Source organism: Balaenoptera borealis (assembly GCF_965194805.1).
Source record: "Balaenoptera borealis genome assembly, chromosome: 3".
Taxonomy (NCBI): domain Eukaryota; kingdom Metazoa; phylum Chordata; class Mammalia; order Artiodactyla; family Balaenopteridae; genus Balaenoptera; species Balaenoptera borealis.
Genome location: NC_138866.1, coordinates 59,529,566 through 59,542,936, shown reverse-complemented (window position 1 = coordinate 59,542,936; position 13,371 = coordinate 59,529,566). Strand labels below are relative to the sequence as shown.

Below are 13,371 nucleotides of genomic sequence, written 5' to 3'. Positions count from 1 at the left end.
CTCCCTTCCTGCATCCCTGATCCCACCTACCTAGAGAATTCCTACTATCCTTTAAGACTCAGTTCAAATGTAACTCTTCTGCTGAGTCTTGTCTGACTTCCTGTAGAATAGAATTAACTCATCCATCGTGAGTATTGCCATGGCAGCTTTGGACCCTTTTAATACATCTTTATTTCCTGATCTGCGGCAGGGATTCGGTCTTATGTATATATATTTGGTGTTATATTTATATAAATATATATATAAATATATATATGTATATTTCTACTGCACAGTATTTTTATGTGGCCAATAAAAGTCTATTAAATGAATAAATATTTCACTTTTGCTATACTGCCTGCATCGTATAATGTTAGGACTTTACATTCTTAAAATATTTCACTAAGAGACGAATAATGTTCCAATAAAATAGTGTGTCGGTTTGTATTTATAGAGCAGCCCTTGACTGTAGTGGATTATGTCTTGGAGGCATGGTGCCCTCTGCTGGTGTCTTTTTAAACAAGCGCAAATTTGGTACCTACAGTGCAAGGCTGGCCTTTGTTTAAGTGGTGGTTCTAAACCCCCTGGTGTGCTGGACCCCAGATAACCACATGGTCATAAACTATTTACAGAAGGCCAGTAGTGCAGAATGCTCACTTTCATTTTAGTCTGTAAAGGATAGGCAGGATATTAAATAGGAAACAAAGACTGGTAAATCTCTTTATAGCTGTTTTATAGGGGCCCTGACTTGCTTTAATATTTGTATCATTTTTATTATGGCCATAATTTTAAGTGGCTTTATGCCAGTCTTGCTGGGACCATATAACCATACCAAAGAAATATAAAATATTAATGTCACCGAAGTTGCATGATCTCAGGGAAAGTGAAGAGCTTCAAGTAACTGATGGTCCCAATCTTTGATTCTACAAAACTACAAAATAAATTTATATGTATTGACTTGAAAATACATTAGTAATAGATTAAAACAGTATTACACATACAGTGCATGTACGTATATATAAATAGATATAGATACATATATGTGGTGTGCTTCTAATACATATATGTGGTGTGCTTCTAATATGTAAATACATATTTTATATACACCTATCTGTAGGAAGGTCAAGAATAATATATCAAAATGCAAATGACTGTAATCAGTAGATGGCAAAATTTACAGCTGCTTTTAATTTTTTGTGTATCTGTATTTTTCTAATTTTTTTCTGAAATAACCATGAATTACTAGAGTAATGAAAAAATGAAGAGAGAAAAATTCACAGATAATGTTACCAGGGGAAACATTGATAGGCAAGACCTAACATCAAAACTTTCCCACACTACTATATATAAAATAAATAACTAATAAGGACCTACAGTATAGCACAGGGAAATCTACTCAATACTCTGTAATGACCTATGTGGGAAAAGAATCAAAAAAGAGTGGATAGGGACTTCCCTGGTGGTGTAGTGGTTAAGACTCTGCCTGCCAATGCAGGGGACATGGGTTCGATCCCTGGTCCGGGAAGATCCCACATGCCGTGGAGCAACTAAGCCCATGTGCCACAACTACTGAGCCTGTGCTCTAGAGCCCATGAACCACAACTACTGAGCCCACGCGTCACAACTACTGAAGCCCACGTGTTCTAGGGCCCACGTGCTACAACTACTGAGCCTGTGTGCTGCAACTACTGAAGCTCGTGTGCCTAGAGTCCATGCTCCGCAGCAAGAGAAGCCACTGCAATGAGAAGCCCGCGCACTGCAATTAAAGAGTAGCCCCCACTCGCCTCAACTAGCGGAAGCCCGCTCACAGCAACGAAGACCCAATGCACCCAAAAAATAAAATAAAAATTTTAAAAAAGGATCATTATCATAGGCTGACTTCTCCAGGAAGCAGGTTCTGTGACTGCATTTAAAAAAGAGTGGATATATGCATATCCACTGATTCACTTCGCTGTATACCTGAAACTAACACAAAATTGTAAATCAACTATACTCCAATAAAAATTTTTTAAATAATAATAATAAAGCTCTCCTGCCTAGTACAAGTAAAGGAGGCGTCTTCCAATGCAAACATCTCTAAGAGAAACAGATCTATAGCTGTCAATTACAGGAAGAAATGTGCTGAACTGCAGAAAGCTGTCCTCTCAGGGAGCAGGCCCTTTGAGGAATGGTTCAGTCCCATTTACGCAGCAATTAATCATTAAGCCAGTCTGTTCTTCATTAAGAAGCCAACGAAGTCAGGGCTCTGGAAATATGACTTGCTGAGAGACTGCTTGAGTGATTCCAAAAAGAAACCAAACCAAAGGCACTTGAATACCCTAAGAATGCTCAAGAAAGGAGTAAATGGGATGAACACTTGGCAAAGAAAGCTCAGCAATTTTCTTTTTAATTATTGAGATAAGAAAGGGAGTTTGGTTTCATTTAGCTGTTCAAATAGAAATCTATTTAAATATTTAAACAGAAAAGCCTCCTGATCTACCATCCTGCCCTCCTGTAACAGCTATGGCCTTTCTACAGAGATAACTTTTATAGTGGGTTTGGTTTGGGAAACTTCTATTTTATGGGTTAGAAATTGATTTCAAGAGCCTTCAGCAGAGTAAAACACACACAACTGTGTATTTGCTTTGGGGGTAAGTCCACACTCTCTTGCAGTACAAACTAAATCTCCTGCTGGTAAACACTAGGATGTTTGGCATTTGAATTGCTTCTCTTTTAGAGCTGTGGTCCTGATAATCTCTTTCACAAACCTTTAAGGGCACAAACCCTCCCCCAATGCCTCACCCTTACTTCCCAGACATCGTTCTACACTGTTTTCCTCCATTCTACTTGGGCAAATAAAATTCACCAACATCAAAGCAACAAATATTTGTTATGTGCCTACTTGCTGTCCCCAGTGAAAATTTATCCTCCCACATGGGTCCCCATGACCAGACAACTCCTGCTGCTCTCTTCCATAACCAAGCCCATTTCAGAATTTAAAGGTGTTTTTAAAACTATATATCCCTCAAGAAGCAATTCCCTAACAAGAGGAAAAGGAACCCTGTCGCAGCATTTAACCCATTAGCCTTTTTATGCTTCCAGGGTTTTACTCTGCCAAGAATGCCTAGCCCATATTTTCATCCAACAAAATCCTTTGACCTTGAAGGTCTAGCTTGACTGGCAATACCTCAGCCTCCCCTAAAAATGTAATTCTGAATCATTCCCTGATAATCCTTCCCAATTGCCTTGTACATACTTCAGGAAGAACTCCAACATTATATTTCAATTTATTTACACGTCTGTCTTCCCCCTTTGGACTGTGGGTTCCCAAGGAAACAGACTATCTCTTATCATGATATTCCCGGTACCTACTGTTCAATAAATAAATGCTGAATGAATGAATGAATGAATGAATAAATATAACAACTCCTAGAGAATCCAATTTGCTTGTATACTTTTACATGTCCAATAGAGAGATTAACAGATCCAAAAAGATAGTGCGAGAGCTTTATCTCCACTCTTCTTACAATATGTAATAAAATAAAATTGAAGAAGTACTATTTTAATTAATACTTAACAGAATGGCATTTATTAATATTTCTGTATGAAATGTAGTGTGAACGTAGCAATTTTCACTTCAGGGTTTCTCATAGGGAAAATCAGCCTTTCAAGAAGAAAAGTAGATTTTCCTTGCAGCTCAAACTTCCTTTCACCAAATTCTGTTAAACCAAAACAGCCAGCCAAGAACTCTTTCACATTTTGTCACCCCAAAGAACATGATTTTTTCCTGCTATGTTGGTGTGAACTTTCCCACATTGCTTTCTTCAGCTGTGTGTGCCATAGGTGGCTGAGAAAAGAAAGTCTCAGATATCATGGCTTGATTCAACAGTAGGAGACTCTGTAAAATTTTATGTTCCCAATTAATTTAGCCTTTTATTTTCTTTAAGCACACCTCTTCCTTGGGAAACTGTTCCTCCATAACCATGAATTGTACTTTCCCTCTAAACTCTTCCCTGTTATTATACCTAAACATACCACATATAAATTTCTTCCCATAACCTTTGAAATTAATCCCTTTGTTGGTTAAGTTCAATTTTGTCTACTTCCTCCTAGCCAACAAGCAAGTTGAGAAAGATATACTCAATATTTCAAGTCTACAGTAGCACAAAACGCATTCCACAAGCTAGCACAAAACCGTCTACAAACCAAAAGAAACTCCCAGGCTGGTAATTCAGCAAAGATCCAGGCTGTCACTAATCCATCACTTGATATGTTCATCTGTAGAGCCATAGGTTCGGTGTATGGAAACACAAAGCAAAAATCACTGTCTTCATAATTCAGTTAAGAAAAAGAAGCGTAGCCTCTATTATCTGAGTATTTCAGATGAACATGGGTCAGCCTTAACAGTACAAGTAGAAATGTCAGGTGTAATGTCTTTGCAACAGCTGATGTCCATCTTTAATAGGCAAATCAGTGTACTTCGCTTATACTGACACTTCTGGTATCAACTTAAAGGTTTGTTTAACTGATTCATCTCTAAAACTCTATGGCTAATTTCATCCCTCAGATAGTTTGTACATCCACAATTTTGTTAAACTTAGCAAAATGATCATTTATGTTTGTGCATACTCTAATTCCCAAGGCTAAGAGTTAATATTAATATCCTCTTGAAGCGCTAAGATCTCCTAATGAAATGGTACCCAAAATCAATCTTTTGATGTGCTGATTATAAAGCAACATTAATTGACTTATGACTATCTATGATAGACACAAAACAAATCCTTTGATGGTGTCAAAAAAGAAAAGATTGTTGAATATGAAATGTCTTTTATTTCCTATGTTAGATACATAGCATATTAGCTTTTACTCTGCAGACATGGGTGAATGCACTCCACCTTTCCATCTGTGGCAACCAACTAGACACTACAGTTCCAATTTTGGATTATTATATAAAGTTGGGGTTTTTTCCAAAGCTGTTTGAGGTTGTAAGTGGAACAAAAATAGCCTATGCTCTGAATTTAGAAACAGAAAAAAATAAAAACCCAAACAGGTGTGCTAAAATATTAAGCATGATGGACAGAATAGCATTAATCTTGTTTCTGGACTTATTTCCCCCTTGGAAAATGTCTTCATAAAGAAAGATTCACTGGGGAGAGTCCAGTCCTCGATGTGTTATTAAAAATTCAGGAGGATCATATTAAAGATTTGAAATGCTTTGATTTATCATAAATTTAATATATGGTTTATCAAATTAGCGAAACAGTTACTTTTAATAATTCTTGAAGTTAATACTGCAACTACTGGGCTTCCCTGGTGGCGCAGTGGTTGGGAGTCTGCCTGCCAATGCAGGGGACACGGGTTCGAGCCCTGGTCTGGGAAGACCCCACATGCCGCAGAGCAGCTGAGCCCGTGAGCCACAATTGCTGAGCCTGCGCGTCTGGAGCCTGTGCTCCGCAACGAGAGGCCCGCGCACCGCGATGAAGAGTGGCCCCCACTTGCCACAACTAGAGAAAGCCCTCGCACGGAAACGAGGACCCAATACAGCCATAAATTAAAAAAAAAAAGACTTACTGCCTGTTATAAATAAATAAATAAATAAATACTGCAACTACTATAGTTTGAATAATTTAAATTTGAATTTACATGTTTAATCATTTCTGTCTAAAAAAAAACTTCGTGGAATGCAATGTTAGGTTCACTATTTCTCTGATTTCCATGTAAATTACCAGTGTTAGTAAATTTGCTCGTCACTTAACCCAGTCAAGAATTTATTTAATTACTGAATATTTCCATGTTTTTGTACTAATCATAGAGGAAAAGCTTTTCTAGAAGAAAAAACTTAGTAGAGATCTAATACCTAGTTCCTTTGACATACTGGAGTAGAGGCTTGGATTATTATTTTAATAATAATAATAAATAAATAAATAATAAATGATGGACCTTAGAAAGTGGGACAGCTAAAAAGAGAAAGGCAGTGGTCCAAAAGCAGATGAGTTCCTAATGGTGACTGGATCCAAGGTGTGACCATGAGAGTGAGTTCCAGAAGCAGAGTGAAAGTACAGACAATGAACTGAGATAAAGAAATTCCAAGCCAGGATAGTGACTGTACGTTTCCCAGAGTTTTATTTGTTATGTGCCAGGCATAACAACCTCGTAACAACCCTACAAGGTAGGAACTATTATTATCATCAGCCTCATTTTACAGTTGAGGAAACTGAGACACAGAAAGGTTAAGCAACTTGCCAAAGTCACACAGCTATTCTAGCAGGAGCTGGGATTCAAACCGAGGCTGGCTCCAGAGGTCTTGCTCCCAACATTACATTATACTGTTTCCCCTAGAAAGACAGCAGTTGCCTCTGGGAGCCATGGGTGTCATGGCTCAAATCAGGACATATTTTTTGTGGGAAGGGTGAAAGATAAACAGTCATCTAAAACGCTAAAGGCTCTCCATAACATCGGCAGCATCAACCACTGCATTTACTGAGCTTCCACTATGTGCCGGTTTGTGCTATTTTAAAACAACTGATCCGAGCATAGCAGCTGTAGAGCCAGGATTTCATTTTTTCCGTAATTCCTTCCCTGAAATTTACACAAAAGGTTTTTTTGTTATTAAAAAAAAAAACTGAACTAAAATGATACCCTTGTATTCAGCCTGCTGGGTAGTAGAATCTTAAGTTAATTGATTCTATAAAAATCCAGTGCTTAAGCAGCCAAATACAATCATCTGCGAAATAACTGAACAACTGGTAGAAGCAAGTGGTGCTGCACACACAGGAATAACCAGCTGGTAATAGTTTACTTCACAGCCTACCTATGACAAAACTGAGAAGTTTCACCTGACACTTGTCAACCTGGCCAACCTAGAACTGTTTATACTGCAAATTATTAGAACATCCTAAGGAAAACATCTAAAGAGGTCAGACTCATTTTTTAAACCAAATTTTAAACACCTTCTAGAACAGTGTGGCTACATGAAAGACCTCTTCTTTGCTCAAATATTCAACTACATCATGTTGCTTTCTTCCATCAGTTTTTCAACATTTATTGGGAATTATACCAAGAATTACGGCTTGACTGGCAGCATTGCAAAATTTTCTAGTACTTGAGTTATTGAGGGATGTAGGATGTCAATATAATGTTATAACATGCTTTATTCAATATTTGTGGCAATAAACTTCAGAATGAACTATGACATACCATAATTTTTTTGTGTTAATAGAGGATGAAGTCACCTACAGTTACATTTTATAGCCTCCTTTTAATAAGTTACAATTTCATCAGTCTTCCTTCAAAAATCTTTATAGGAAATATCTTCTCTCTCCCCACCCTCCATCAAGGAATAACAAGGTCAAAATGCAGCAATAGTAGACTAAGAAATTAGAGTTAAGAATTATAATCCTTGGGACATCCCTGGTGGCGCAGTAGTTAAGAATTTGCCTGCCGGTGAGGGGGACACGGGTTCAATCCCTGCTCTGGGAAGATCCCACATGCCGCGGAGCAACTAAGCCCATGTGCCACAACTACTGAGCCTGCTCGAGCCGGCGAGCCACAACTGCTGAGCCCACGTGCCACAACTACTGAAGCTCACCCACCTAGAGCCCATGTTCCACAACAAGAGAAGCCACCTCGATGAGAAGCCTGTGCACCTCAACGAAGAGTAGCCCCCACTCACCACATCTAGAGAAAGCCTGTGCACAGCAACAAAGACGCAACGCAGCCAAAACTAAATAAATAAATAAATTTATTTATTTATTTATTTTAAAAAGAAGAATTATAATCCTCTACAATGTGAATTGTCAAGACTTGATGATCAGCCATAGGAAAATGCAAACACTGATATTGTAATAGAGAGCTTTGGAAGGAAGGGTAGCTCAGAGAATAAAGACTTCTGTTTGAATTCCTGCTACCAGCAATTAGATGTTTGTCTTTGGGTACGTTACATAATTTCTCTGAGCCTATTCTCTCATCTATAAAGTAGTAACTTCTTCCCATGATTTTTATAAGAATTATATACATATTAAAGCATTAAGCATAGTGCCTCATTCAGCACAGAGCTAAATAATATTTCTCTTTCCCACATTTTAGTTTGACCTCTCAGCAGCTCTTGACCCAGCTGGCCGCTCCTTCATTCTTGATGATACACCCCTGACCTGTGTCTTCTCCAAACCTCCTCATTCCAGGAAATGCCCCACCATCTGCACGGGAGCTCAACCCAGCAGCCTGAGCATCACCTGATTCTGTTCTTCCCCCGTTCTCCAAACCTAGGCGATTACCAAGCCCTGTCAATGCTCTATCAAGATGATCCTCATGTTCCCTTTGAATTCAGTCTGAATTTCTTAGAGGTGAGGTTCAAAAATATCAGTAACTTGCAGAAACCTATAATAAAGTCTATTTTAAAGATTACTTTTAAATGAAGGGTTTGATCACAACTAGAGAAATGGTTTAAAGGCAAAAACTGTTCCTTAGAACAATGGTTCTACAGAATATGTCAGTGGGTAAGAAAAAAGAGATACATGGCCAAATAAATTTGGAAAATTCTAGATTAAACACAATTAAACAGATTTTCACTATTGTTACTATTTCTACTCTTAAGACTTCTCATAATTTTTAAACAGGCATTGAGAATCCATAAGAAGAGATTGTTTCTTTTTCCCCTTCCAATCCATGCCAATCCACTCCCAACTACTTTAAACAAAGCACTTTCCTCTAACAGAAGAACTCAAGATTTGGCTATTAGCCACAAAGCTAAAATAATTCAGTATCTTATACCCAGGAATTGAGTTCTTCTTTTAGAGGGAAATGTCTTTGTTTTAAAAACTTTGATTATGGAAATCCTTTGCTGTATTGCAGAACATACTGCAGGATGTGTTTCACAGAACTCTTCTGAATCACAAATTTTAAAAAGAAAAGAAAAAGTAGCAAACTGGCATTTCAGGGTAGGTAAATGTTGGGAAGCACATGTAAGGAAAAATAAATCAGCTACTGATACAATCTTCATGTGCCCCAGGACCTCATACAGTGCCCTTACCCATCACTTGTGGGTACAGGAAGTGTCCCATCAATGGTTAGATCAGCAGTTTGACAGCTCAAAATTCCCTACAGAATCTCATCTCCCACCCCCCACCCCTGACACACACACAAACCTTCCCGGGTTTGTTCCCCGCCAGGGCTCTTTGTCAGCTCAGTGGTACCCTAAACTGTGTTAGAGCAGATTGTTGCCCATGGTCGCAGAATCACTCAGCTCTGTGCTGCCCATAGTGCACCACACTCAATGCCTCTGGAACACATCTCTGAGATCTCACTCAAGCTACCACCCACATGATCGCCCCACACCAGCACACTGGCACTGTCATTGGCTGTGCTGTTTACTCTCCAAACCACCCACCCTGACTCTGAATCAACACGAGCCAGCACTACACCTTGTTTCCTACATTCCCTGCTCCTTCCCAGTGCTCAGTTTCCCCTAAAGGCTCTGGCATACCTCCCTCTCCTTGATGTTGCCCACTCTTAGAGGAGACCCTAAAGACAGCTGCTTTTCCCATGGGAATATGACCCTTTTAGGATTTCATGCTTAAAACTATCTCCTCCGGAGGTCGTGTGTGACACCAGGATGACTAATCCCATTGTCATTTCCTCAGGGATGCTATAGATCAAGGATACATCCCGTGGGCCAAATCCAGCCTGCCTCCTGATTCTGCACATAAATTTTTTCTTAAAGTACAGTCACAGCAATTTATTTTAATACTGTCTATGGCTGCTTTCCACTACAATGCTAGAGTTGAACAGTTTGATACACAGAGACCTTATAGCCCACAAAGACTAAAATATTTACTTTTTAGACCTTTACAGTAAAAGTTTGCTGACCCCTCGACAGATGAAAGAACAGAATGGTGTTAATCTTCAGTTAAGCCAGCAGAATTTGAGAATCAAAGAGGAGGGCACTGGCTACAGCAAGAACCTCTGAGCCGGCATCGTGGCAGGCAACAGCTCTGAGTGTGGGCAGCAGCCGGTTGTGGAGAAGTGCAAAACAATGCACGTTGCTACTGTCTATGCCAGATACAACATCAGCCGGGATACTGTCACCTTGGTGAAGTCTGTCCTGTTTCACAGGCAGAACCCCCTGCATTTCCACCTCATCGCCGACTCCATCGCGGAGCAGATCCTGGCAACGCTCTTCCAGACCTGGATGGTGCCTGTTGTGCGAGTAGACTTCTACAATGCAGATGAGCTCAAGTCTGAAGTTTCCTGAATCCCCAACAAACATTACTCTGGGATTTACGGTCTGATGAAGCTTTTCCTCACCAAGACTCTTCCTGCCAACCTGGAGAGGGTCATCGTCCTTGACACAGACATCACCTCTGTGACCAATATTGCAGAGCTCTGCGCTGTGTTCCACAAGTTCAAAGCTGTGTGGCTGACAGGGTCTTGGTGCTCTGGTTGGGTGTCAGGCCTGTGCCTCTGAGGTGGGAGAGGTGAGTTCAGGACATTGGTCCACCAGCGACCTCCTGGCTCCACGTAATATCAAATGGCGAAAGCTCTCCCAGAGATCTCCATCTCAACGCTAAGACCCAGCTCCACTCAAGGACCAACAAACCACAGTGCTGGACACCCTATGCCAAACAACCAGCAAGACAGGAACACAAACCCATCCATTAGCAAGAGAGGTTGCCTAAAATCCTAGTAAGTTCACAGACACCCCAAAACAAACCAACGGATGTGGTCCTGCCCACCAGAAAGACAATATCAAGTCTCATCCACCAGAACACAGGAACCAGTCCCCTCCATCAGAAAGCCTACACAACCCACTGAACCAACCTTAGCCCCTGGGGGCAGACACCACAAACAACAGGAACTACAAACCTGCAGCCTGCGAAAAGGAGACCCCAAACACAGTAAGTTAAGCAAAATGAGAAGACAGAGAAACACAGAGCAGATGAAGGAGAAAGGTAAAAACCCACTAGACCTAACAAATGAAGAGGAAATAGGCAGTCTACCTGAAAAAGAATTCAGAGTAATAATAGTAAAGATGATCCAAAATCTTGGAAATAGAATGGAAAATAAAAGAAACGTTTAACAAAGACCTAGAAGAACTAAAGAGCAAACAAACAACGATGAACAACACAATAAATGAAATTAAACATTCTCTAGAAGGAATCAATAGCAGAATAACTGAGGCAGAAGAACGCATAACGGACCTGGAAGATAAAATAGTGGAAATAACTACCACAGAGCAGAATAAAGAAAAAAAGAATGAAAAGAATTGAGGACAGTCTCAGACACCTCTGGGACGACATTAAATGCACCAACATTTGAATCATAGGGATCCCAGAAGAAGAATAGAAAAAGAAAGGAACTGAGAAAATATTTGAAGAGATTATAGTTGAAAACTTCCCTAATATGGGAAAGGAAATAGTCAATCAAGCCCAGGAAGTGCAGAGAATCCCATACAAGATAAATCTAAGGAGAAACACGCCAAGACACATATTAATCAAACTATCAAAAATTAAATACAAAGAAAAAATATTAAAAGCAGCAAGGGAAAAACAACAAATAACACACAAGGGAATCCCCATAAGGTTAACAGCTAATCTTTCAGCAGAAACTCTGGAAGCCAGAAGGGAGTGGCAGGACATATTTAAAGTGGTGAAGGGAAAAAATCTACAACCAAGATTACTCTACCCAGCAAGGATCTCATTAAGATTCAACGGAGAAATTAAAACCTTTACAGACAAGCAAAAGCTAACAGAATTCACACCACTAAACCAGCTTTACAACAAATGCTAAAGGAACTTCTCTAGGCAAGAAACACAAGAGAAGGAAAACACCTACAATAACAAACCCAAAACATTTAAGAAAATGGGAATGGGAACATACATATCGATAATTACCTTGAATGTAAATGGATTAAATGCTCCCACCAAAAGACACAGACTGGCTGAATGGATACAAAAACAAGACCCGTATATATGCTGTCTACAAGAGACCCACTTCAGACCTAGGGACACATACAGACTGAAAGTGAGGGGATGGAAAAACATATTCCATGCAAATGGAAATCAAAAGAAACCTAGAGTAGCAATTCTCATATCAGACAAAATAGACTTTAAAATAAAGAATATTATAAGAGACAAAGAAGGACACTATATAATGATCAAGGGATCGATCCAAGAAGAAGATATAACAATTGTAAATATTTATGCACCCAACACAGGAGCACCTCAATACATAAGGCAAATGCTAACAGCCATAAAAGGGGAAATCGACAGTCACACAATCATAGTAGGGGACATTTACACCCCACTTTCACCAATGGACAGATCATCCAAAATGAAAACAAATAAGGAAACACAAGTTTTAAATGATACATTAAACAAGATGGACTTAATTGATATTTATAGGACATTCCATCCAAAAACAACAGAATACACATTTTTCTCAAGTGCTCATGGAACATTCTCCAGGATAGATCATATCTTGGGTCACAAATCAAGCCTTGGTAAATTTAAGAAAATTGAAATCGTATCAAGTATCTTTTCCGACCACAACGCTATGAGACTAGATATCAATTACAGGAAAAGATGTGTAAAAAATACAAACACATGGAGGCTACACAATACACTACTTAATAACGAAGTGATCACTGAAGAAATCAAAGGGGAAATCAAAAAATACCTAGAAACAAATGACAATGGAGATACGACGACCCAAAACCTATGGGACGCAGCAAAAGCAGTGCTAAGAGGGAAGTTTATAGCAATACAAGCCTACCTCAAGAAACAGGAAACATCTCGAATAAACAACCTAACCTTGCACCTAAAGCAATTAGAGAAAGAAGAACAAAAAAACCCCAAAGTTAGCAGAAGGAAAGAAATCATAAAGATCAGGTCAGAAATAAATGAAAAAGAAATGAAGGAAACAATAGCAAAGATCAATAAAACTAAAAGCTGGTTCTTTGAGAAGATAAACAAAATTGATAAACCATTAGCCAGACTCATCAAGAGAAAAAGGGAGAAGACTCAAATCAATAGAATTAGAAATGAAAAAGGAGAAGTAAGCACTGACACTGCAGAAATACAAAAGATCATGAGAGATTACTACAAGCAACTCTACGCCAATAAAATGGACAACCTGGAAGAAATGGACAGATTCTTAGAAATGCACAAACTGCCGAGACTGAACCAGGAAGAAATAGAAAATATGAACAGACCAATCACAAGCACTGAAATTGAAACTGTGATTAAAAACCTTCCAACAAACAAAAGCCCAGGACCAGATGGCTTCACAGGTGAATTCTATCAAACATTTAGAGAAGAGCTAACACCTATCCTTCTCAAACTCTTCCAAAATATTGCAGAGGGAGGACCACTCCCAAACTCATTCTACGAGGCCACCATCACCCTGATACCAAAACCA

General features: G+C 39.2%; 1 pseudogene across 1 annotated transcript; it reads left to right on the top strand.

Moving 5' to 3' along the window:
- The first annotated feature begins 2,001 nt into the window (after positions 1-2,001).
- LOC309625097 (xylosyl- and glucuronyltransferase LARGE1 pseudogene) lies at positions 2,002-11,824 on the top strand (annotated as a pseudogene). Its single transcript has one exon. The product of its transcript is annotated as a xylosyl- and glucuronyltransferase LARGE1 pseudogene (transcript).
- The last annotated feature ends 1,547 nt before the right edge of the window (positions 11,825-13,371 follow it).